Raw genomic sequence first — 27,208 nt, forward strand, 5'->3', positions numbered from 1 at the left:
CATTTGTACAACTTAAATGATGCAGGAAAACTAAATACCAGACTAATTTCTACTTAATTCTACCAACAACCCAAAACTAAGATACAGCTCTGAAGCACTTACCTATACCAGATTACTTGGTCCATCCCCATGACAGTATCAAGGATGCTTCATAAATCACATTCTAGCGTTCCACTTAATAAAGCTTGATCCACAGCCCTTGTACCAGTTGTTTCCATTTTGTTCCAAGCATTTTCTAGCCTAGCACAGCACATTTCTGTGTCCCAAGTCATTCTCCTCAAACACACTGAATTGTTCATTTCTGTCTAAAGGACACGGAAGGATTAAGACAGTCTGCAATCTGTATTTGGCTGCACTGAACTACTCACGTAATGCCTGGGTTCAGTGTTGTAACATCAAGGAACTGAATTTGGCAATTGTATTACTGATATAATATATTTTGTAATATGACTGCCCTCAAGCACAGCAATAACCATAAGTCTGATGTAACAAATACACACCACGTTAAATAATTAAATATCTCTCCTTTATTTATCTCTCTTACTTAATTAATCCCTTTTCTTCAGTCACAGTATTGTTTTACAATATATGGGACCACTAAACCAACAAAAACAGAATGACAAGCAAAATTCACTGTGGCTCACCATGCATCTATCATCATTCAACTTCCAAGTGCCTACTAATGAATTTTCAAAATAGTACACATCTTTAACTAGTCTCCAGTGAACTATATCCTTACATGCTGCCCTCAGAACTCATCTAAAATGCTCCATAAATTTACAGGCACTGATCCAACGTGTCAGATTTCTTCAACTTACTTCCTCTCTCTCCTATAAGGACTGAGGCTCTGATTTGCTGTTAATTGTTTCTAAAAGCCAAAAAGGTGAAAGGATGAATGAATGAAACAGGTGGGGTAGAACAGAATTTGTGGTCCTTCAACAGCGACATCTGCTCACCTTCCTCTGGAAATTCAAAGTAACGTCCTCAGCTGCTGACATCCCTTTTTTTGTGAGCAAAAAGGTAGGGAGGCTGCTAGCAAGACTCGCTTTTGTGCTTTTAAGCAGCTGCCTCACGATGGATAACATGCCCTTCATGGAACACCAAATAATTACACCTCTGTGTGAACCTGAAGTTCCCATCGCTCTTCGCACAGGCTGACCTGCAGTAGTCTTCCACAGGACAGCAAAGGCAAACAAAACAGAACAAACAAACCACAAAATTCAAGCACTAACAAAAGAGACCTCCACCTCAAAAAGCATATTTAATTGTAAATGTTTGCATTAACATTTAATTATTAATGACTCCTGTTGAACATGTCTGAGAAATCACAAGGAGAGCTTTTCCACGGTTGGTAGATTACAATGGCAACAATTTCTTGCACGTTTAACTGAGTACCTCAGAAGCACTGCGCATTCTAAACTGCAAATGCATTCAGAGATGTGCATGTAAAGACTATGCATGTTTGTAGCGTTTCACAGAAAAGTCATGAGATAGGTAAATCAATACCCCAAATTCCTAAGCTAGTCACAACTGGTTTAATCTTGTGTTGCGCCCATCTTTCCCTGCTTTAAAAAGGTGGCCGTGGCAATACATGATTTGAAATAACAATCACAAATTATTTTAATATTGCATTGATAGTCACTACGCAAGAACTACAGCAGCTTGTAATTCTGCATTCAGGTTCGCTATTGAATAGCACCTATTAAAGACAGACATCAGGACAGTGAGCAACTACCATTATCTGACGCAGTAAGCTCCATCTGTCCTACATACCAAGTGAGGGAATATAAACCTTTACAACATGGTCACATAAAATGATAACGTACCTGCACAAGGGACAAAAGCACAAGAACAATTGAGTCCTCAATTTCACAAGCACAAAGTTAACCATTAAAGGTTCAAGTACATAAATACAGTAAAACCCCAGTTGTTAAAATATATTATGTTCATTCACCATCAATTCAAATTCTAAATTGTGATTTTATAGACATTCTAATCTCTTGACTTTCAAACACTTCTCGTTCCACCATCCTTATGAGCTTCCAGGGCAACTTATCTTTACAGCAAGTAGAGAAATTGGTGACTTTTGAGAATCATATTCTGCTGCAACAGAGTCAATGAGCATACACAATTACAATGAAATTGAATCTCAGCATGCAAGAGCAGCATATTTCTAAATGGAGTAACTCCTACTTGCCAGATTATTGGCTGAAGAAAAGTCAAGGATTGAAGCCAAATGTACTGCTGCTTCCCATTAAAACTCCCTGCAAAAAGGGAGATGAAGCCAGATTCCTAGGGCAATGGAGGAAATAATCATAATAAAGATGTCGTTCTACAGAAAGCCCCACAGAATTGCGAGGACAGCAAAGTGGTGTCTCTTCATGATTTAAAATTAAGCTTACAATAGGTTTCTGTCTAGTAGCTCAAATATGAACTTCTAAGCAACTTTTTCTCCCTTTCTTGCCCTAGCACACTATAAAATGTATGAAGTACATCAACCAAAGAAAATGCTTTCCATTGCTTCATGTAAGAATAAGCAAAAATAAGTTTAAAATCCTCCTAAATCTACATACTTTGTTGTATTTCTTTAACTTCTTAAAGATAAAGCACAGTTCTACAGTACTGCCAAAATCACAAGCAAGAGCAAAGAAAAATCCCATATGCTCCAAATTCTTAATATTGGAGCAGCTATAAAGAAATGTGTACTCTATTACTAGCAGCCGCTGGTGTTACAAATATATATTTTTTTAATTAGGCAGCTTTTTTTTTTTTTTTTTCTTTTTGCCATTTCTCATTATCCATATTCTTAAGTACAAGGAGGCTCAAAGGCTGCACAATTACTTTCTTCGGCTACAGCATAACAATTCAGGCTGAACAAAACATTCACAGTAAAACCTAAAAGTTTGGAGAGGTAAAGTTATCTCATCTTTAAAGGTTACCTTGTCTTCTAACTTCTTGCAGTGGAATTTTTTTTTATATATGTTAAGTAGAAGAAAACAGTAGCTGATCAATTTTTATGACCATCTGACAGTGCTTGTTAAGAAATAAATAAATGAGAAAAAAATACAACACAGAAATCCAATTACCAAAATACCCACAACTGTTTATACTGAACTCAACTAAGATTACATTTTGTATTGAAGCACCTGAACAGAGAAAATACTACTGTGGCAAAACGAAAAGCACGTACATAATTTTCATAACTGGTCCATTCCAACCTGGCCAAACACTCAGTCATAGTATTAATTACAGTAATCTTTAGGAGAAGCATCACTCTAATTCAAAGAATGAAGAAGGGAAAAGAGAAAGTTGGACTGTATTTGAGTGACATCACACTTGTGACACACACTACCAGACTATCAGGGCCATGGTTTCATATTTAATCCACAAGTCTTGAAAGTAAATATAAAAAGATTCAGTATGCCATGTAGAAAGGATAGGCTTTCTTAAATTTAAGGTAAATGTGACACAGACTATTACATACTAGCAGATGTTAACATCTTATAAGAACACTGGAGCTACAAACCTGGGCGTTTCAGAGAGATCAGAGGGCATTTTAGTACTGCCGGATTGAGAAACCGAGGTATCAGTGACCCCTGTTCAGAGTTTTTAAAGACCTTTTTTGCGCACATAAAATGGAAATTTCGAGCTCAATTCCTCAGGCAAATCTACAATCCAGTAAACAATCTTTAAACATATCCACAAATCTCCTCACAGAATAAACAAATTGAGTGAATATTAAGTGCCGCAGAGACTAAGTAATTAACATTGTACAAGAGTGTTTTATACTCACAAGGTCAGCAACTGGTCTTCTGCAGAGAGATACAGAGGTGAGTAAGCAAGTTTTCCAGTATCAGCATCTGTAAAATATTACCATGAACTAATCAGAAAGTGATTCACTAGGGTGAAGCATTTTGCTTGTATTTACACATAACTAGATATATCCAACTCTTTTCAATGTAAATAAAGTTTTTACAATCAGATTTTAGCAAGTATCTTAGTTTGATGTATCCTCCAAAGAGGCAGGATTGCTGTTTTCCCTCATCTGAAGTAACAATTTATTCAGGCCTTGAAAAATGCCACCTATTAAGCTACTAGAAGCACTTTGTATACTGCAGAAAAGGCTTCCCTGCAAACATCAACAAGCAGTGGTTAAATGCTGATATGACAGACTTTTGGGAGAAAAACATCAGGTAAAGAGCAGACACCACCAAAGAAACCTCACCACTTAATCACAGCTCTCCTCAAGTAATCCTATTTCTTTGCTGCAGTAGTTTTAGAAAATGCCACTTTCAACTTTGGCCTCTCAGCAATTCTTTTCTCCTTGAAAACACTGAAGTGTTGTTCTCTCTCCACCAATGCATACAACACGTTAGCCCTGCCACATTTTCCACAAAAAAAATTGCCCTGCTAGTATCAAACAGAAACTGATAGAAACTGCCCACTTTCAAGTTCCTCTGCTACTAGTGCTGAACAGGCATTATGTTTAGTTGTCACGGTGCTTGGAGATGCCAGAAAGAATTCAAATCTTGCTGAACTTGTAACTAAAACACTTCAAGAGACCAACAAATATCCCTCACCAGGACAGCTGGCAATCTCTCTTTGGGCATGTGCAGTCTGGCAGGCTTTGTGCAGCACTGGCACATGCCAATAGCACATTTTCTTTAAATCTGGAAGTCTGTTCCAAACACATTTTTTCTTAATATACTATATGTGTCTTTGGTAGTAGAATAATCAGCAGACGTTACTGGGCTGGAGTTCGCCATCTCAACAACAACAGAAAAAAAATACGGGAAGTTAATTGTGAAGCTTCTAGCTGAAGCGCTGCATGAATAGACTTTAGGAAAGCAGAATTAAACCCCATTAGGGCACTGATACTACAAATGTATCTCTAAACACAGACGCTGTAAGTGTAGTAAATTCTCAGACAGCTTAATTTTCTTATGTGCTGAAAACTCAAACACCCTGATAGGAAAGCAGAGTTCTAAGCAGTCAACACAAAAGCAAAAGCCCGCACTATTAAACACGTGGTCACAGAAGAAACAGACACCTAATCTCAATCTGTAGTGGTTTGGCTTTTCAGTATAAATCAAGTCATAATAGTGGACTACTCAGGAGATTTTAAGATCTAAACTTTTTGAAAAAGCATTAAGAGAAGTTACGAAAGGCGCTACTTTCCTGGTGTTATTGGTTGCACTCCAGCAGTAATAGCTTAACATTGCACAAACTGTATGCTGCTTCATGGGACAGAAGGCTTAAAAATTGTCACTGAGTTAAGAAAGCAAAGGTAAGGCAGATTACTATGATACAAATTCCAGCTATTCACATGTCTTAAAGCTTGCATGATAAACTGAGAATTCTCTCAGTTACAAGTCATAATGTAGAGTCAATTAATTGATTTGAGTTAGTTTGTTTTTAAACACAGTAACTACATACAAATCCCATTCTCTCTCCAGTGCCTATTACAGCAGACACAAAATGAAAGTGGATTTTTCTTCTTGATAAATAGGTGGGACTACAGTTAATGAACAGAGTTATGGAACTACTTTCTACTGGAAACAATAATTTATAGTTGAAATCATTGCGCATTTGTTAGGAAGGGCCCGAAAAGAGTTGTGAAAGCTCTGACATTGTTTGACGTTGTTTGGACTTGATGATCTTAAAGGTCTTTTCCATTCAAAACGATTCTATGATTTTCAGATAAGTAGTGTGTTATTTTATAGCAGACAAGTTCTCCTTTATGTTGCTGGCTAGAGCAGATCTGCTAATATCTTATAAAAATATATTGGAAACGAGCCATAGGAACCTCTTCACACTTCAGGCACTTCATGGATCCTATTTCACGGCTCATTCAAAAGGAAGATTAGAAGGACTTTTTCAATTTCTTATATTAAATGGTTTAATTCACAAGGGATTCATGTCAACTTAAGTATCCAAAAATAGCACACTTCCTGTCTAAATTCCATTTTGTCATCCCAATTAAGCCATGCTGCACCTGCACAGTCACTCTCTGACATTGCTTCTCTGCGTTTTGGAGCATAAACTCTACAAGCAGGCAACTATTCAGCCTGGATCTTTGAGCTCAAGTCCCATTTTCTATTAAAATAATAAATACACAACTCATCAATATGACATTTTATTCCAGTAAGTACAGAAACTGTTTGCCATGAATAGGCCAATAACTTCATGGGGGAAAAAAAAAATTATATTGAATTTTGTTGAGCTTTGAAGCTTTCTCTCTTATCCTTGTGACAAATACCACACGACACTAAATAAATAAGAGCTCTGATATCCACTCCACCTCCCTAATGCTCTCCTGACCTCAACATTATACTGATAGCTCTGCTGCCTTGACACAATCACAAGGTGGACCAGCATAACTAAAATCCACAATAATTGAACATTGTGATAGGCATCTTTCCTCAACATTCAGAGGAATAAGAACCAATTCATAACTAAATTCCAGTTTTCATTTTAATCTTGGTTTTAATGTGGGTACTTAGAGAATTTTATAAGCAATAAGGTAAACTGTACTCAGCTACATTCTCACACTAGTAAAAATACATAATTCATTGACTGGCTAATGCATTCTATTTACAGCTTTTGTCCAGCAATTATGTTTTTCACTATTTACACAGCTGTAACTATAGTAAATCACTGCAGGAGGCAAACATAAGGTAATACATTTGATTCAAATTTTACCCTCTGATCTGAGTAAGGCAGGGATAGGCTGCTGCTGAGTTGTCCCAAGAGGAAAGCAAAGAGCAAAGTCAGGCTTCTTATGATTCATCATTCCCTGATCAGCAAACGTGGCAGACTTCATAACATCCTGTAACTGCAGGGCTGTAACATGTTTGGGGTTTTGTTTGACTCTTTCTTATATGCTCAATAGCAAAAATGCCTTAGGAAAAGCTAAGCGACAGGTCTACTTTGTTGGTGTGACATGCTGTCTGACTGTGCAGATAAGTATAGATGGCAGTGCAGCCCAGTGATACATTAGCACCAGAAATGAGCCCTGAATCTGAGCAGAGCTCCATAGCATGAGCTGTGTTTCTACTGTCTTGCCCCATGTCACCTAAACCTCTAAACTCCTCAAAGCAGGAAGCTGCTCATGATTAGTATTTGTTTACATGGAGGAATATGGGGTAATAATAATAATAATAATAATAACAACAACAATAATAATAATAATAATTTTTAAAAGGCAAGGTGGGAGGTAAGGAGTGCAGCTGCTAACGTGATTTGCTGCTTTCTCAACCAACCAAGTTTGCTCAGCAGCCATCTACACCTTCTGGCATTGCATTGGCATTGCAAGGCACCTTCCAGCTACATTCCCACTCAGCCTAGCTAACAGAGACTGACTATGGGTTCCAGTTGGTATTCAGAGATAAGAAAAAAAATTACACACGTAAAACAATAACTCACTTCCATGTGATTTAACAGCTTAGCTAAAAGAAAAAGAATGAGAAACTAAAGCTTATGCTACTTGTCAGGTTGGGATATAAATAAGAAATAAACAGTGGGTGACAGTACAAGTCCCTTAATAGACAGTACAAGTCCCTTAATAAAAGACTGTTAAATGCTTTTAAATTTCAGATTAAAACAGCTTGTGTCTCAAAATGAGCAGGATTTACCTCTGCAGTAGACAACATATTTAATGTTCCAGTATGACTGTGAAATTGAAGTGATAAGCCTGTTATGCCAAAGCTGTAACAAAGTCACAGATAATCACAGACATTTGGTTTTTTTACATCATTTCTGTAAGTCAGGAAAAAAAAAATTGCTGTGAAAGTTTTATACCTTCACAATGAAAATACTAGTTCATTAATTTCATACAAAGAGCACAATTGCATTAATGTCATATTATATTTACTGCCCAAATGTAAATAGCTGTTGGGTGATGATAGGGTGAACATCCAAAGTAGATTACAACCTCTTCCATACTCTGAGATAGAACTAGGCTGCTTCTAAGAAGCCCTCTCTTTTCTAGACATAAAAGCAGGGAAATCCTGGCTAGAAATTATTTATTTTCAAACTTACAGTGTTTCAGAAACCCTAATAATTTTTGCCTACCTTTATACAGCATTCCAAGTTTATGCATGTTTTGCAAATAGAGTTAGTACAAAGTAAATCATATTGCTATGACTCTGAATTCCAAATTTCAGACCCAGAAGAGATTTAAAAGTTAACACATATAACTGCCCAGCAGAAAATAATCAAGTAGCAGAGATCAGTCTTCATCCCTCACAAGATGACATTCATGGAATAGAAAAAGGAAGATGAGTAGGGAAAGCCTTCCTCTTAGAAATAACAGGTTTTACAGTTGCTCATACATTCTCACAAACTTGTTGCACTGTTTTCAAGGGGCAGCAATAAACCTTTCATCTTGTTTCCCCCAGACATTCTCAAGGCTATCATTAATCCTTCAGCATCAAAATGAAGATACGTCTGAGAATTAATAATCTCCCTCAGACTTAGAATGACACAATGTGTTCATGTACAGAATCATTTCCATAGTGAAAGAATGAGTGTGAGCTGAGGGACATCACTGTAAACTGGCAAGCCTAAGATAACACCCTGTTTCTTGCAGATGGAATGGCACTACTGGTAAAATCCAATTTTTGTGTGAAACTTGAATTATTTTTGGGTGCTACTTTACACTCATGAAGAGAGTACATGAGCTTGGCCATTGTTTTCAGTTTTTATTGTCAGTAGATTCTTCAGGAGAGACAAAGTTACTTCTGTCGTGGACTAACACAACTAGCACCAAACCATCTTGCAACTTTTGAGAAGGTAATGGCAAACAGAGAAGGTGGCTATGCAGATTTTCTTCTTTCCCAATCATTTTAATTCTGAACTTAAACACACAACTCATGTCTCAAATGGCATTTGAAGGTCTTCTTAAATACAAGAATCTTCCTCCTACAACAGAAGTTATTTCCAAACCCCTCAGTACAGAAACTGAAGATAAGGACATGATATGTGAATGATAATATTTATAACTCTTAATGGGAAGTACATTAAGCCTTAAGGCTTGAAAGTATAAACTTCTAATTGTAGGCCTAATTAGAGATATTAAGAAAACAAAAACAATTAATAGTTATAACAAAAGATGTATCCAGACTCCACATAGGTGAAGAAATACTCACCTATGGAATAAAAAAAAGAACAAATATTATGTAGAATTTCAAAATGGGTCTGAACTATGAAATCCATGGTAAAAAACCCTGAAGAATACAGTGCACAACATGTACACATCCTTCAACTCTGCTGTATATAGTGAAAAAAAGAATTCAGAAATGAAGAAAACAAAATAAGATGGCTACTCTTCTCTTTAATGTTTTATTACCAAGTAAGACTATCCGGTCATTCCTGCATCCGAGACATCTCTGATGAAAGTAAATGCTGCAAATGATCCATAAAGGCTCAGCATCACTGCTCCTACCGACAGGAATTGTAGCTAGTGTAGGACAAGGTGGAAAAGGATAGTCTTTCTTTCCAGATTGACAGCTGCTTTGGGAAAACAAATGTAGCTACAAAAACTGCAGAACATCCATTTTGTAGAAGTGAAGGAGTCTCAATAATACACAATAAAACAGTAAAATTTTTGTAATGATAATTGAGGATTAGACAGAAAAATGTTTTACACAACAAAATTTTCATTAACTAAATTTCAGTTTGCATTTAAAATACAGTAATTAAACAATTCAATTTACTAAGATGTTTGTTTGTAATAAAACTGAGGCTTCCTGTGATTTTATTCACAAGCAAAGGTCTGTATCACCGGGTAAGTTATGAAGACTGCAACTATTAACATTCAAAGAGTGATAATGTAATTACGTTCTGTCCTAAGCCTCCTCTTACTTCATGAGCCTTCAGAGAGATACATTCTTTTATATCTTTGAAGACACATAAAATGTGCTTTTGTTTTACAGTGAAATGATTGAAGCTTTTAGGCTGTACTTCCAAAAGTTATAGAAGACGCATCACAGACTGTGATTAGATAAGCCTGTCATACATTAAACTGATCACAACTAGTATCAATGCAGACACTGAAGAATTCTGATAAGAACATTGAATAACTGCACATCTAATGACAGACTAGAAAAAAATGCTACACAAAAGTTTTATTATTTAAAATACTTGAGTGTAAGAGAAATTCAATGAAAGCATTCGAAGTGTACTAAGTAGCTACTCCTCCACCTTGGTTTAGCCAAAACACAAATTATTTCTTGCCATTTCTTTCCTACCACTCCTTAAGCAGCAGCCTGCAGGCACAGAGCAGAGGAGACAACAGTAGGTCTATCATAATATTCTCTCTTAGGCATCACAGCCTGTTGCAGTAAAAAACATTTTAAACGCTAAGCTTTCAAAAAATTACTGTAAGAAACAACTGTTGATACGGCTAACTGAAACACACTAACTTCCTCATTTATATCCATTGTGTGCCTCAGTCATCATCTGCAATCAGAAAAAAAGATCATGTTCCACAACTGTCTGTCTTGACTCTGAGGCAAATCTTTGAACACCTCATTTCTCTTCTCTCCAAACGTACAGGAGCTATGCAGTTTAGTACAGGCATACACTTTTCCCTATATTTGAGATGAGTTGCTACAGAATTCCAAAATAAACATCGCTAAAAAATCATTCACTATTAGTCCATTTTAATATTTATGAGTACTCATCAGTGAAAACTCTTTCAGTCCTCAAACACCCAGGAAATAGAGCCCAGAAACACAGTACAGGGAACACAGTTCATTTAGAAGGCTTCTTTCCATCAGCTGGCACCAAGTCATCTTGTACGGCACTAAGTCATCTTGTACTACCCCAAAACTTTACAGCTGATTCATCACTCAGGGAGGAAGTCTGCGGCAGCGTATAACAAACATACCAGCAGGCAGACACTGATCTTAACCTTCCACTCCCAAATTGACAAAAGAGTGCACAACAGTCCCTTTAAGCAGTAAGATACCAGAACCTCTATTAAGCACGGTGAGAAAGTGGGAATGAGATTTCTTAATATTTAAATATACATATGTATAGATGTCTGTATGCATACACCCCAGTAATTTATGTTGGTTTAAATGTACACATGGATTTACATATAGATACAAACATAGATACATATACACAGAGCAAAAAAAAAAAACAACCAACAAACAAAACAAAGCCAAGCTTTCATTCTTTGCATCTTCTCTACTTTTCTTAAGTTCAGAGAAATGGCTACTATTGCAAATTAAGATCCTTGTACATTTTATTGTCTACAGCATAGGATCATTGTAATCTTATTGTGAGAGATTCACCCTGCCCTTCATTAATCACAGGGAACTGAAGCATGCTGGCAGAATTCTGTATTTGTTCAACAATTTTATTTAATTTTTTTCCCCATTTCTTCACTTTGACAGCTCACACTGAAATGAACCTCAAAAATGATTGTTATGAATTATAAACACCCCAATTTCCTCTATTTCTCTAGTTGAAATGGAGCACAGATAATGAGAATGTACTAATCTTGTGTTTCAATCTCCACATTAAGTCGTCAAAGTGAAGTATAACAGCTGTAAGATTTTAGGAAAATCCTGTACAATGACTAAAACATAAAATCCAACAAGACAACTCCTAGAGACTGCTGGCATTTCTTTACCTGCTTGTTTTCTGTGACCTCCATATGGTGTTGGAGAGGAGTTATGAAAGAACTATTTCATGAATGGCCCTTCATGATGTCTAATATGTTGTTTGCTAAGGATCATTAGTTTAGATCATCCCTGTCAAAGTCACAGCATGTACACAACACTTTAGTGCTATAGCAGATTGGTGTCAAAATAGTTCAGCTTCAAAAACACTCAAAATCACAAGACTTAACTGTCTTGCAGTCAGTTTGATTGGCATCCCTTCCTTCCGTATTCCTAATTTCTGCCATGTCACCTGAAGGTGTCAGCTAGCCTAGCACCTCAGGAATCCCACTGCTTACTGTCAACAATAGCACAGTTAAAAGCTCTGTATTTTGGAAAAAAAAGCAAAGCAAAATATCTTCAGAAGCTTTCCATCATTCTTATGGATGCAGCTGTACAGTGCAGTTGGTACATAAATGCCATTATATTTACTACAGAAAATACTCTAATCCTTGCAGTTATGTAAGTCTTTTTTACAAGCCAAAAATACCAATTAATTGTGGCCTGAAGAGTTCCTCTCTGCTTTGAAACTCTTTTCTACTTTGCAAGCATAGTGTGTTCATGCTGGGCTGAGTTGTGTCAGAAAAATAAGCACTAAACAGAGTGAAAAATCAGAACAAAACACAGACATCTGAAGAGACTGAACGACAATATGGAGCAGGGACCTAAAGTATGTTTAGGCAAGCAAGGCAACTGAAGGACAGTCCTGGCACATCTAATACAGAGCAATCTTGCTAGACTGATTATAGTCACTGTTTTGTGTGGGTTTTTTTTAATTACTAAAAATTATAAAGCAAGCCCATGCTCTGTCATAAATACAGATTCACTAATTTAATAACTACAAACAATTCTATGCAAATAACACTCAAAGCCCATCATCTTGAATGCTGAGTATAAAGTTAGCAATAATCCACAGCAAACATCTACTAGTAAAGATTAATGGTCTACTAGCACAGAAAGACAAAGGTAAATACATCTATAGAAAAGGAACACATTAAACTCCTGCTTTTAAGCTGTTACAATGATAAGTCAAGCTATTTAAACACATGTATACACAAATAGGTTGCATTTGACTGGATCTGCACCCATTCCAGATTGAAACAATTTCCCTGTACCTGCATGTCTGCATGCACATAACATTCATGACAAACACCACACAAGTTTTGTGACCTTAAGCCTTAAACCACAGGGAAGGTCTGCAGCAAAAAGAGCCTCAACCTTCAGGTTGTTCTTGCAGAACAATCTAAAGACAGACATTCAGAAATCTCAGCTTCTTCCCGGTATGCAGGCTGGTTTCAATACAAGTATAGACAGAATATGGCCTGCATTGTTAGTGCTAAACTGACTGTACATAAAGCACTCAAAGGTACAAGAAAAGAAGATGTTTATGAAAAGACTTTGACTGGTTTAATAATTAAGAAGAATTTACAAATGGTGACTACAGATATCTATAAACAGTGTTGTTAAAATCAAGGTACGCCAACAATGATAACGTGTTCAGCCAAAACACACCAATTTACTACGATAACATCCAGAATTTTTAATTTTTTTAAATCTAGAACATACCAGATTACACCTGTAACATGAGGTTGGCCCTTAATTACTTCAGAGTGGCTGTTACACTAACATAAAATTCTGCTATTTATTAACAAATATGGCACATTTTCCACACATCTGACAAACCTCCTCTGACAAAGCACTGCCACAGCAGATCAGTCAGTCGGTATAAACTTCAGAGTTGTATCCAATTTAACATTCTGTGGTTATTTCTTTTTATTGTCATAAACCATCATATTCTCAAACTGGAGGAAAGCTCAACTCTTTGTCCATGTCTGCTCTTAGTTCTGACAACTCCCTTTAAGGCATACAGTGTACATCCCTCTCATGTCTTCTAGAAGAAATATCCTAATCCAATCTCTGTTCTCTTCCTTTAGCCTCACACACTCACCCCTTCTTTTTCTCTTTTCAATATCTAATCACAAATGCTTGGTTACCACTCACCTTTCTTTCAGTGCTGCATCTGGGGAGAGCCAATACACCAGGCCCACACAATGAACTAATTCCATTTTCTCTGTGACTACAAACAATGCCCATCTTTTTGAGCTGATTAATTAGGATCTTTTCATAACACAGTTACAGTCTCCACAAACTGCTGACAACCCAACAAGAGGCCAACTAAATAAATCATTCAAAAAGAAAGAGCTGCTTAAGCTGTAAGTGACCTGAAACAGCTGGTAAATTTTTAAATGCCCACATCCTCCTCTCAAAGCAATGAAATATTCTGTAAAGGTAAACAGTGGCTCTCCAAACCTGCTGAGCTATCAGAAAAACAGGGTTAAGAGGAAACATGGGAAGTGGGAATCAGCAGGAATAATTAATTTTTCTTGAAGGACTGAAACATTGCCATTAATTTCCTTCAAGTGTACAGTCTCAGCTAAAACATGTTCAAATGCAACTGCTCTCATCTTTTAATCACAAACTTTGCATATAGATTTTGATATAACTGCACATTATGGAATGTAGCACTGTGAAAATCCTTTAACAGAAAAAAAAAAGTTCTTAAAGTGAACCCCCCCATGATGTTATATGGTACAGAATTACCCTTTGGCCAGCTTAGGTCAGCTGTTCTGGTTCTGTCCCCTCTCAGCTCCTTGTGCCCCCTAAGCCCCCATCACTGGTGGACCCATAAAAGAAGCTGAGAAACTGGAATGTCCTTGGCTCTGTGCAGCACTGCTCAGCAACAAGTGACAACACTAGAATGTTATCAACACTGTCTTTCCTCCTATAGCCAAAACACAGCATCATACTAGACACTATGAAAGAAAAATCAACTCCATGACCGCTGAAATCAGGACTGCACTTTATGTAGTTGTGCTGGTTTCCATGGAAATCAATAGGAGGCATTACTTTCAGAGCAACCTACATAACAGAGCAAATAGCAGCATTCGGTATAGAACAGTCTCCTGTTTGTTGTTACTTTATTACTGGAAAGTATCAGTTCAAAATGGAATGTGCTTCTATTAAAACAAAGAGCCAGCAGAAAGCTCCCCAAAACTTGGTAATAGCTTTACAAAGCTATTTTATCCTACAGTCCAGGGAATGGAACATTTTCAGAAAACAATCTTTTTAATGTCTTTCCTAATGGAAATGACAATCCTGTATTGCACCACCAACCACATTCTGGTGAACAATTTGAGGGATCACTTGGAATTTCTAGTATTACAGAAAGAGATGAGATATTCCCTGCAAGGAGCTGCAAATGAAAGTCAGCTGCTTTTCAAATGTAGGTATGGCAGCAATAAACCAGAACAGAAAAACACACACACACACAGAAAACTAACAAAAATGAAGGCCAAAAAAAAAAAAAAAAACCACAAAAAAACTCCCAAACTTTATTACATACAAAATAAGACAGCATCATCTATGGCAATCCATCACAATCAGTAAGGAGGGTGTCTAGGAGATTTCTGCTCCTGCACAAAACCTCTTGCTAATCATCACATCCCTTCTACGTGAGTATGATTAAGACATGACTGTGATCTACAATTTCTCATCCTTGCCAACAATTTTCTGCTATCACTTTTCTTCTAGCTACTAGGATAAACTATGTTCAATGGATAAATTAGCTAAGCACAAAAGCAAAGTTCCAATAATAGGCTCTCACCAAACCCAGCAAAAGCTGAAGATATACCAGTGGAACAGAACAAGAGCTCTCAAGTAAGCAGCACATAAGTTCAAACAAGGACAAAGCAGATAAAATAATCAGCAGCCTTTGGGTAGCCCCTAGTCTAATCATTCCCATTGAAACTTAAACAGCCAGCACCACCTCAGGCTACTGCCTTCCAGCTACAGATGACAGGATGGCTCAGTTTGATCCCCTCAATCAGGAAATAACTATAAATGACAAACCCAAGAGCTCACAGTACCCTGCTCTGCACTCTACACTGTATTCAGTGAAGCTTTTTCTCTCCTTCCAGGTTTGGTAATAACTTACAGAAACTGACTCTGTACTGTTAGGCTGTAACACAGGTCACCCATGCTGGAGGAGCAGGGCACTATTCTAGGAAAAAATCAATTAGCTGTGTCAGCAGAGATGTCTGCATAAGCTACATTTTCTCCTGTCTTTATCATGCCCACTGTTGTATAGAGAATTCATTGCACAAGTCAGAAAGCACTCCATATTTTCCAACAGGATTTTCCATTGAGGTCAAGGCCAACACTGAACACCTGACAGTAAGAACACTGATGTTACAAAGAATACACTGCTGTGTTTTTAGGATGGAAGCATGAAATCTGTTACTTTGTTTACTAAACACAAACACAAATCTACTTTCCTCATGAGCTGTTCTTTCAGTTTTCCCAACAATGTACATTTGTAGGTTTATAAAATGTGTTTTCATTAAAAAAACCAACAATATTGTGATTCGCTGCCCACAGCCTCCAAGATTTAAACTTATGAAAACACACAGATTGTGCAAAGCTTGGCTTTATCTGCATCTGATAAATACTGGAGCACTTTCAAACAAAACTGCGAAGATGTGTTAGATGATGATTTTACACAGTAACCAAAACGGAGCTCACTGGGTTTCTCAAACTAGCTCTTTTCCCCCCAATGACCCAGGAAGATTTTTCCCTATTCCATTAAACTACACCATGTATTCAGGGAAGAAAGTTTCAAGTCTCAGTTCAACCACACTCATGCTGAACTAAACATCCTGCTTCTACCCCCTCCCTTCCCCATTACGACTGCAGGCTGACTAAAATAGTGCTTCTCTGTTTTCTGGGATTTATTGCTGCTGAGAATAACAGAATTAATCACAAGGTTGGAAAGGACCTACAAGATCATCCAGTCCAACAGTCCTCGCATTACCATAGCTACAACAAACCACTAAGCCATATCTCGTAGCTCCTCATCCAGAATCCCCCCTTGCAAGCCAAAAAGTAAAGACGAATTGCAAGACAAATACCAGTTCTTTATAGGCAACGTTTTTACCTTTTTCACAAAATGTTTGACTCATTTTTAATTCTTTCACTGATGAACATAAAATGCCATTGCAAAAATCAAGTTTTATTTTTCAAATAAATATAGAGCAGATGTTAATAAGCTACTTTGTTATTCCTGTTCATAACAGCCAGAGTAAAAAGAGTTTGCAGTGGCACTATGTACTGGGACTCACCCTCCCAATGTTCTCTAAAATGTCACAGACGCTACAATTATAAAATGAAATATTTAACAAGTTACAATATTTACTACAAATACATACTGTTTTCCTCTCACACACACAAAAAAAACCAATTTCTCTCAAAATAAACAAAAGCCCAAGAAAGCTGTTATTAAAATAAGATTTATATGCTATAAACTGTTCACAGTTCCATCTCTAGAGTGTGAAATTAGTGGCTGAGGAAAGATTTCACAGGATCTTAATCTGAGTGCAATGCAGTTGCAAAGGATTTGCAGTTTTGGTCTCTGCCAAATCCTTGGTATTTGCAAGCTGCTGCAGTTACTCAAGCAAAGGCAGATAATCAGCAGCGTATAAAGCATTTTTACATTTATATTGAACAAGGAGATCTTTTCTCTCTCTGTTGGTGCGTATCTAATACCTTAGGCATGGCCAGGTCATACCTGAAGAAAGGTTCCTACTGCCACGAGTCTAAAAACGTTTTTGGATTTCACAATTTAATAATATTCTGGAATTCTCTTTAACCTCTGCTTTACAGCCCACATTAGAAAAAGTTTCAGAATGAAAAGGATACCATTAAAACTTATAGTTTAAAAATGAGCAAAGTCAATGATCAGAATATGCTTTGTAATTGTTCAAAGGATTTGTACATTCATTTAACAACAGTTTTCACACACAGAGATACACAAAGCTTACTTGTGGTACAAGCATCAACAAAAGCAATGCAGAGTATAACTGCCTAAATGTTAACATTTTTCTGATTGGAAGCCTTTGAAGAGAAATGTTCCAGAGAGTCAAAAGTATGTGGATCTTCTCTTCATATTGAGGGATACTAGTGAAACTGTATTGAAGTCAATTGAAACCAAGAATAGAATATGGCATAAATAAGAAATTAAACGTGGAATTGAATTCATGGATTTAACAGTTATCTCTCCCCCACACCTTCCACACCAAGAGTATGTTTTCATACATCGTCATCTCCATTTGCTGAGCTTTATTCTGACAGCTGGGTGTTACAGAAAAGTGACACTTGCAGGCTATGAGTTACTTGGATGGGAAAAAATAAATAAATAAAATCATTCTATTCGCATCCAAGGGCTGAAATGACAAAATACAATTCAAGAAAATTTAGTACAGTCATGCTTTGCTCCTTCTATAAACATTCTGAGCAAGGTGTACTTTGGCACTACTGTGAGTAAAAACCAAGAACACACACTGTAGATGGAGGTAAGTTTTCTTAATCAGTGCTACCATGGGCACCAGTTCTACCTGGAGAGGGCAAAAAGTGCTGTTATATTCTGCCTAGAAGCACAGCTCTGTGGAAATGGCTTGTATCCTGCACTTGTTTTGAGAACTACTTGGCAAATGGGCTGTTATTGGGCTCATAACACTTACAGAGCACCAAGAGACTACAGAAAAATACATAAAGGTTAAAAGCTCCAGTATTTTGTTTCAGAATTCTTACATATGTTGTTAAAAAAGAAAAGCAAAGTGTAATAGGATAGATTCCAATACACCAGGTATGTACCTAAGTCTCGTGGAGAGTAAAGGATTAAATATCCATAAAGAACCAACAGTCACAATTCACAATTCCTTCCTCCTCAAGCTACACAGCAAATTTACATTTTAACTTTTGGGAATATGTTTTCAAAATTATATCCACTGGGCTAAACAAGCAAATTCATGAGTGCCCTTCACAGATCATTTCCTGTCACGCTTACAAGATCAAAACCTGATTCTGTTTCTACACATTTGTCTCCAAATAAAGATTTAGCCTCAAATAATGTACTGTTCCTTTTCCCCCTTTTTCCTACTGCAGTGTTTACACTTCAAAAGAATCATTTTCCAGGCTCAATATTTAAGATAAACTTCCTCATATCACACTCATGCTACAGAACACTTATGCAAAGTAGTGTCAGTCCTTCGTGACAGAGGCATTATCTAAATTCTTGCTAAGTGGCCATACTGTAGATGGTCTCAATTAAGTTTACCGTTGGTGTCAAAAGTAATCAGACACAAAAGAATAAGCTCTAAAAACTCTTGAAATAAGGAACTATACAGAATATAACTTCTTTTCTATAGATGAGCACTTCAAAGGAATTATTATGATAATTATTATTAGATGAAGTATCCTGTGATCATTTGAATTATTATTTTTTTTAATCCTATTCCCTTTTGCAAATAGCAAGCAATAAAAGATGGTCATATTCAGTGAATTGTATTTCTGAAAGTATTTTTCCATACTTTCTGCTTAGAAACCTGATGGTGCTAAGACGCATTGCATTGTATGGCACTCAGAAAGTACTTGTGATAGATGAATATTTCATATTAGATCGCCCCTCCAACAAGAGGGCAAAGTAATGTTTTACCCAAGAACTAAATCTGGGCACATACGACATGACAGCCCTATTTTCTTATTACTTGCTTTGGAAGGAACTCAGGCTAGGCCTCCAATCTGAATACATTCTCCTCCTTATACCGGATAAAAAGCACCAACTGCAGATTTAGACAAATTAATTGCAACATAGCATACATCTACATAAGGATTTCTACTCTTTTTAATTTCTTTATAAATATTAAAAAAAAAAAAAATTTAAAAAAAAAAAGACCAAGAAGTATCACTGAGCAAGGGATATCCAAAGAATATATTCCCTGCATTTGCAAAAGCTTGTGAATTGGCTCCTCAACCACTAACCAGGAGAAGCAATTCCCTTATAAATTTATGAATAAGGGAATTACACTGTGTGTAATTCCAATCTTCTCAGTCACAGTTGCTTTTTTCCTCTAGCAGTAGGAATACACGGAGGTGAAATAGGAAAAGGACCCACAGAGACCACCAACAAGTCTGAAATCCTGTTAAAACTCTAACAATACCAAAACTAACAGACCCTGACAGAATAAGCTCATAAACAGAAAAGACTAGGGACTAAGCTGTGGAGCACTGTAGCTCCCTTTGCGCACAGAATGCCCTGTACTTTCTAATGACTGACAGAAAAAGGATTCATTTTCATGATGCTTCAGCTGGTAAAGCAGTGGGATTTAACACCTCCTAACTTAAAATTCCTTTTGTTTATGAAGATTTTTCAGGAAACGCAAAGCAACACAGGCTGATATTTTGCTTTTTCTTCTGCCACATGCAGAATCCCATGAGAAATCAAAGGGCATTTTTTTCAGGCTCTCAGAAGAGAGGAAGAAAGTGGTTTAACCACGGGTAGAACAGCAGTGAAGTCCTGTTTAGATTCAGTGGTTACAGAGCAAGTGAGAAAGCTTACACAGTCCTGTCTCAAAGATGTCTTTTAACCGCTTCTAAAAACAAAACACAAAATAAACCAAACAGGTAATAAGAAAATGAGGGCAGCTAAGAGTGAAAACCAGTTTTGCTGAGCTGGTGGAGGCAGCTTGTCTACAAAGTTGCAGAACATACCCCAAGTACGCAAGCAACACAGATACAGTTCATTTTGTGTGGTGTTCTAAACCACCTGGGTGAACAGAGCAAGTTCCCAAGAATCTGTTTGTGGAAAAACCTTTTCCCCCTCTCAGCACTGTGTATTTTTAACATATGCGCGTCAAGCACTAATACTTAAGTCATAAAAAATCCCAAAGAAAACAAGCAAGTCTCTGAAAAAGTGTCTATATCTAGGCAAAACAGCCTAATCTTCCATCCTCTACCAAACCCGTCTGTTTACGAGGCTAACAGAAGACTCGGGATTGCCGTGGAACCCATCTGTTCTCTGCAAAGCAGCTACACTACAACATAAGGCTGAGCACCCAGCAAGCTGTTTCTACCTGTTCTTGTTGCCACCGTAGCCAAAATCAGCATAAAGAAGGAATCTGTTCCCAAAGGAAATTAGTGGTGAAAACTTCTGGGAATCGGCAGAGCAGAAGGGATTGGCTCTAGATGGCTGTTTCTCAAGGCCTCAATCTGTAAGCACGAGGTATTCTACACACCAGAAAAAAGCTCAGGTTGCTCTGGACTATGCATTACTTAATAGATCTCTGACATAGACTATATGGCAAGTTACCTGCAGAAAGGGGGGAGGGGGGGAATAAATAGCAAACACTGAAACTTTCAAGTCTTTTTGTATTCAGATCCAGATCACTGTTCTACTAACAATGCTTAAATCCACCCAGTCTATAGAAAATGATTTTAAGAGCAAGTCCACAAACCTTTTCACATCCACGGAAGACTGCCTATAGTCAGGCTGCGCAGTCATTAATTGGGCAAAAGGCACCAGTGAAACAAACACTTCTCCAACTCTGTTCACCATTATGAAGCATCCCCATGCAGACTTCAGCTGTTCACATGGCAGTGAAACATCCATTGCATATGTAAGTAATGCTGAATGCACTTCAGAGATTAAGAGACCAAGCAGCACTGCAACTAACTAGTTCTCCAAGGACCACCCAGAAATGCAAACCTATGGTGCCCAGGTTACAGTGCAAAAATGGCGAGCAAACAGGGGAAAGTGTAACAGTAGGAATTTGCTCAGGAAAAAACAAACAAACAAACAAACAAGAATTCTCAACAGGAGCTGATGAGCTGGTCTTGGAAAATAAACTTGGAATAAATATCCTCTTCAGTAATCTGTATTGTAAATACACAGCAACGGTACAGCAGTGATAACACACTCTAACATAAAATCAACCTAATGAGGTGTAACCACACACCTGTGAGTTCTCTCCCTCCCCATCCACGACACAAAACTAAGTCAGTTTACTATGCTGAAATGAATCTCTCGTGGTCATTTCTGGATCAGAGAATGGTCACGCTGCTGTGAAGCAGCAGACATAACTGCCCACTTTGCTCTTCACTTACTCTTGGCTGTTTACATATTACCTCACTAAACAACTAAGACTGCTTCAGATTTCACAGTCTGCACTCCGGTCTGTTTCACTCTCATTATAGATCTTCTAAATCAACATAGCTCTCTTCCCATGGAGAGGGCAGGGAAAATAAGAGTGTCACTATAAGAATGACACTATGCATAAAATCAGGTGTTTATGACAAATGCTCCAGAGGTGACCATAAGGACTGCTACTGTCAATGGGTGCAGACGATCATTCTGCCCTGACAGATTTTGTGCCCACATAATTTAGCTTTCTGAAAAAGAAGGTGTCTTTCATAGAACAGTCCATCTAGTTGTAGAAGAATTGTACTTCCACTAGACATTCAAATTTACTCTTAAACATTATCTTACTATTTTATGCCTATATTAATATTTATTTGCATAATGTTGCTATGCAATTAGGAGTGTCCTTAGTTACAGAATTTCCTGTCAATATCTGTACTGGTTCTAGTTCAATTTTAAGCAAGAAAAAGAGGGGAGTCCCTGGGAAGCTGCCAACTACAATGACATCCTGCACATTAGGCAGTTTGTTTCCTCCACAGGAGACAGATCAATACTCAAGAAACAAAAACAAAACCAAGAAAAGCTAAAAGCTTAGTCATGTAAATCAGGGAGGAGGAAAAACGAAAGGAAACTCCTCATTGGCATTCTACAACTTCTGCAGACCCCCATGGCCCATTAGCTAATTTCTATTAAAACACACAGCGCTAGAATAATAAATGCCAGTGGCACATTTCTAAAGGTTTGTGGCAACTGAAGTAAACATGTCCCTGTTCCCAGGACACTAAGAGACAAAAAATTAACCAGAGGTTAACTGGGTCATTAGCTAGAATACAATATAGGTCACTGCAGATTTAATTTAGTTTGTATTCAGCTAAAGAATCAAATACAGCAACCAGTTCTCACAGCAGGAAAACAAGTAACTTATCAGCACGCTGACGTATCTTGGATACCAAGGCTCTAAGTCTGTTGTTATGATTCATACCATTTTTAAGTAACCTCACAGTATTTTGATGAAATAAATACAGTGTAGACACAGTTTAAAAGGTTCTGAATGCAAGTATGAAACACACACAAATACAAAATACCTAACATTGTATACAGTCTGCTATTGTGGCTTTTTGTACTATCATGTATTTAAGCAAAACTTCCCTCCCAAAAGAGGGCTGGCAAGGAAAAAGCTAATACAAATCTCTAACCAAAGAAAAACTTACACGGGGTTAAGGAAAAAACAAAAACAACCTGAATAACATAATATTATGCTTTAAAGAGAGTTTGATCAGCACCTAAATAACACTTATGAAAGAAGCTCGTCTCAGTAACATCTTAATGGCTGTAACGGGGAATCCAATAGATAAGCAAGCTTCAGCTTTACAGGAATTGACAATATTGAGTAGCGTAAACATTTACAACTGCTTTTTATCCACTAGATTGGGTTTGCATCACTTCAGAAAAGCCTGCACTTACTTAATCAGAGGGTTCAGAAAGCTTGAATTTTCAAGAAAGCTGGAGCTGCATCGAGATTTAATTAAGAGATCACCAACTTCATATGTTACAAGCACTACAGCTGACTTAATTTCCATGACTGCTGTCACGTTTCCACCTTGTCTCCTGTTAATAACGCTTGTTCTTCCTTTGTGGCTATATAAGAAAAACAAGAGCACAACAGAAGTAGCTGCAAACAAGACATGCTATTACATACACACAGAGCAAACAAAAGTAGCTGAATGATGGGATGTAGGGATCAACATTTTCAGGCTAGCATGTAGCAGTAGAAAACTTTGAGGTAGAGATGAAATCATTACAGCACTTCAAAAAGACCATTCTAATCTGAAATTCAACCTTTTATTAAATTAACAAGCAGGTATAAAGATTCAACTCCTACTAAAATCCACAGTTAGCGTGAATAATAAGTAAGGGGAATATTTGCTAGCCTTGAGAATCAGTTTAATATTTGGATGCAGGTCAGCAGCTACAGCATCCAGAAAATAACTGAAAGTATATCAGAAAACACAAGGCAAGCATTTCTTTCTCATGGATGAATTTGAGAATTAAACAACTGTGCTGAAATACAGTAGCTTCATCTAAATTGAATTTTTATATCTGCATACGATTAATCAAGATTTGAATTATAGTATGAGAAAGAAATAGTTCTATTTGCTCAAAGAGGGCATTTTTGTACATAAACATAAAAAGTTCTCTTGCTCAGGAAGCAGTTGTAGGGTAAAAACATCTCACGAACATTTAAAAAAACAGAACCAGAACTCTCCTGTATTACCTCCCCGTTGTTCCTATAAGAAGTTCCTATTTGTTTTAGTCTCATTACCAGACCTTCAGACCACAGTTACATAACATTCCATTTCTTTTCCCATATCTTTGGTCTTAACAAGCACCTTGCTAAATTCAGTGGACACTATAACAGTTCAGTACACTACAACAACATGTTCTCTACTGAAGCTTCCTAAAAATCTGAGCTCTCTTTTCTCCTTCTAATGTTGGCATTACTTATGATAAACATAGAAAAAGAAGTGTACTTCATGGTCTGAGTGCATGAGATTTAACTAAAAGGAAGTGGCTACTGGTAGAATCAAGCTAAAATCAACCTAATGTACAACCTATTTTCCTATTTAAATTTAATTTGTCCATCTGCGCCCTAGTATTTATGCTTTCATATGCATAAACAGAATGATTTTTCATCTAAATCATGAATAAGAAACACAAGCATAATTAATGATTTTCTTATTTTTTTCCTGCCATGTTAATATTAAAATAGGCTCAGAAGAATGGTTTTCAGCAACAGCACTTCAATCCTCAGATTAAACATTAATAATGTATCACGCATGCTGATGAATGCATGATTCATGAGACACACAAATGGCAGGTTCTATTTCAAGTCTTGTACGGCTACGAATATAACACTAAGATGCACATACTGGATGGCAAAAAAACAAAATGCCATTTGCTAAGAGAAAGAACAGCCCTGCCTACTAAGAGTCAAAGAATCCTTCCCATGTACCAACTTGAACAAGATCATCTCTGTAATATACCAAACACATTTGCAGACCATTAGAAGATGAGCAATTTTAATTGCTGATTCTTCTGAAATACAAAGTTAAACACGGGATTCAGAATATAGTTTTAAATTAAAAATATCAAAACAAGAAACCCAAACTATGAGAAATGTTAAGATTCTTCCCTCGCTGGAAAGATGGTTCAATTTGTCACCGACAGCAAACAATCTCTTCTGCTCAGGAGCTGCTGTTGATGTTTTCAAATTAAAAAAATCTGAATCTAGCCATAGTTCTCCCACTGTCTTTAAGACAGCTCCCATCTTTCCGTATTTGCTCATACATACTCAGTGAAGAGCTCAGAAGTAGGAACTATTACTCAGAAGAAAACTTCAGGAATCACTGTGAAAAAGTCACAATCCAAACAAATGTTTATAAAGAGAAGAGGATCACAGCCAACTTTTTTCTTCAACAAGAAATAATTTGTTGGAACAAGTCAACTTAAACTATTTCCTTTGCAAGAAGAGAAGTCTGACAGTCAGTTTTCTAAAGCTACTGGAAGAGAACATGAAGTAACCCCTGCCAAGATTCAGCAGTAGCAACAGAATCTGGTATCAAAGGTTCAAAGGAAGTCACTTCCTCAGCTGATCTTTCCCTATGTCAGCCAAAACAGAAGGCAGCCACAACAAACAGCCTGGAACCAGGGTCATAGGCTATTCTAAGTTACAGCTTTCTAGAGGCAGCCAAAGTTCACTCTATAGTAAATACTATTCAGTCTAATTCATAGAGGACAGTATTTTAGCACTTCCCCCTTCCTCTCTACACAGATGATTTGTTTCCTCTGATTGATTCCTCTACTGGAAGCATTTCTTCAGCTTGTCAGAATAGCAAAGTGCTGGATTTCACAATACAATTCTCTGGGAGGCTGACATATGCTCAAACATTTCATTGTAATTGCCTAAGACTTAACAAGCTTAGCTTGTGTTGTGAAAAATAAATCAAAACTAGCAAGACAATTCTACCCTAAGTAAGAGATGGGGAAGAGAAAAGCACAGAAAGTGGCATACTTTGGTTCATTAAGTATTTTAAAATTCTGATCTGCAAACTGGTTTAGATAATTCTGAGACTGACATCAGCAAAAAAAAAGTGATCAAGAACCAAATGAAATGAGAATCATTAAGCAAACTCCAGACTCCATATTACAACAGGTTTTTAATCAACTTAATCTCTATTGAAATTTAGAGCCTTTATTGTCCTGTTTTCCTGTTATTGGAAACAGCTTATTTTGCTTTACATCAAGATATGATGTATTTGAAAACTCACATCTACTCTTAGTCTTGACTTTCCTAGATTAAAACACAGATATTAGTCTCTCCTCACGGTTTACATTTCCCAAAGCATTTAAGCCTTCTTGCTACTTAAAAAACATCAAGACGAATGCAGACAGGGCCCCTCATGACCAGAATCAGAAAGTTATTTTGCTATCCTTTCTACACATTTGAGTAGCTATCATCATCTTAAAGCCCCTAAAGAAATGAAAACAGATGATCTTCACGTTGACAACATAAGTAATTTCAATACAGCATTTCTGAAATGGTTCTACTTACATCACTGATAGACTGCATCATTTCTAGACTGCGCTAATTTAGAAGTCACATTCTTCTAGCCATCAGTATTTCTGGTTGGATTTAACTGCTCCTTAGGAAATAAAGCCTAATTTGAAATGCTTTCACTTTAAAAATAATGTACTTGAATAAAGTTATTTCAATAGAAATCTTAAATAACTCAGTTAAATACATGCCATGCAAAATAAACACCTCAAAGGCACACATTTCCTGACTTTCCACTCATCCAGTAAATGAACCTCAAAGCACAGAATACTTTTTTGATGGATGTAAACTGGAGGATGAAGCTTATGGTCTCATTTAAAGCCTTCTTCAAATGTTAATTCCAATTCAACTGAAGACAAACACATAGCAGGGGTGGCAGGTGCTTCACACCAACAAGCCTGCTCTGCAGGGCTGCTTACACTGAGCTATTTATTAGCCTCTAACTGCAAGCAAACTGATGAAGGATAAAGAAACTTAGCATATGCTAATATGTACATAAAGAGCCCAGAATTAGTGTTAATAATTTGATTCAGAGATCTCTTGCATGGACACCTTAGGTGTGGTCTCATTAAATTTCTTCACATATGTAATTAAAGCGAGCAAGTAACCTAACTTACTAACCATAACAGTCACTGAAAACGTTGCAAGCCTTTGAATTTTCAGCTTTTCTATCATTTCTCCCTGGGTTCTCTGAATTTTAAGCGTTTAACATGCACACACGGACACCTCTTTCAGAAATCAGCATTATGAATAGACAGCACAATCTTTGTTTTCACCTTTCGCAGGCAATTAAAACTGTTTTCTGCTTTGAGATGTCATTTAGAGTTGTTTCAGCCTCGCCTCCACTTGATCATTTATTCTTAGTTCTAAAAATTACTATAGTGTAAAGAC

General features: G+C 37.0%; 1 protein-coding gene across 5 annotated transcripts in view; it reads right to left on the minus strand.

The window, feature by feature from the left end:
• Positions 1–27,208, minus strand: part of SULF2 (sulfatase 2) — a 140,468-nt gene that overhangs the window by 83,562 nt on the left and 29,698 nt on the right. For all 5 annotated transcript variants that reach the window (XM_015881536.2, XM_015881535.2, XM_015881541.2 and 2 more), the window contains exon 3: positions 3,794–3,860. The gene's annotated coding sequence lies outside the window, so the exon portion shown is untranslated. The remainder of the gene's footprint in view (positions 1–3,793; positions 3,861–27,208) is intronic.

The sequence above is a fragment of the Coturnix japonica genome, chromosome 20 (assembly GCF_001577835.2).
Source record: "Coturnix japonica isolate 7356 chromosome 20, Coturnix japonica 2.1, whole genome shotgun sequence".
NCBI classification, from domain to species: domain Eukaryota; kingdom Metazoa; phylum Chordata; class Aves; order Galliformes; family Phasianidae; genus Coturnix; species Coturnix japonica.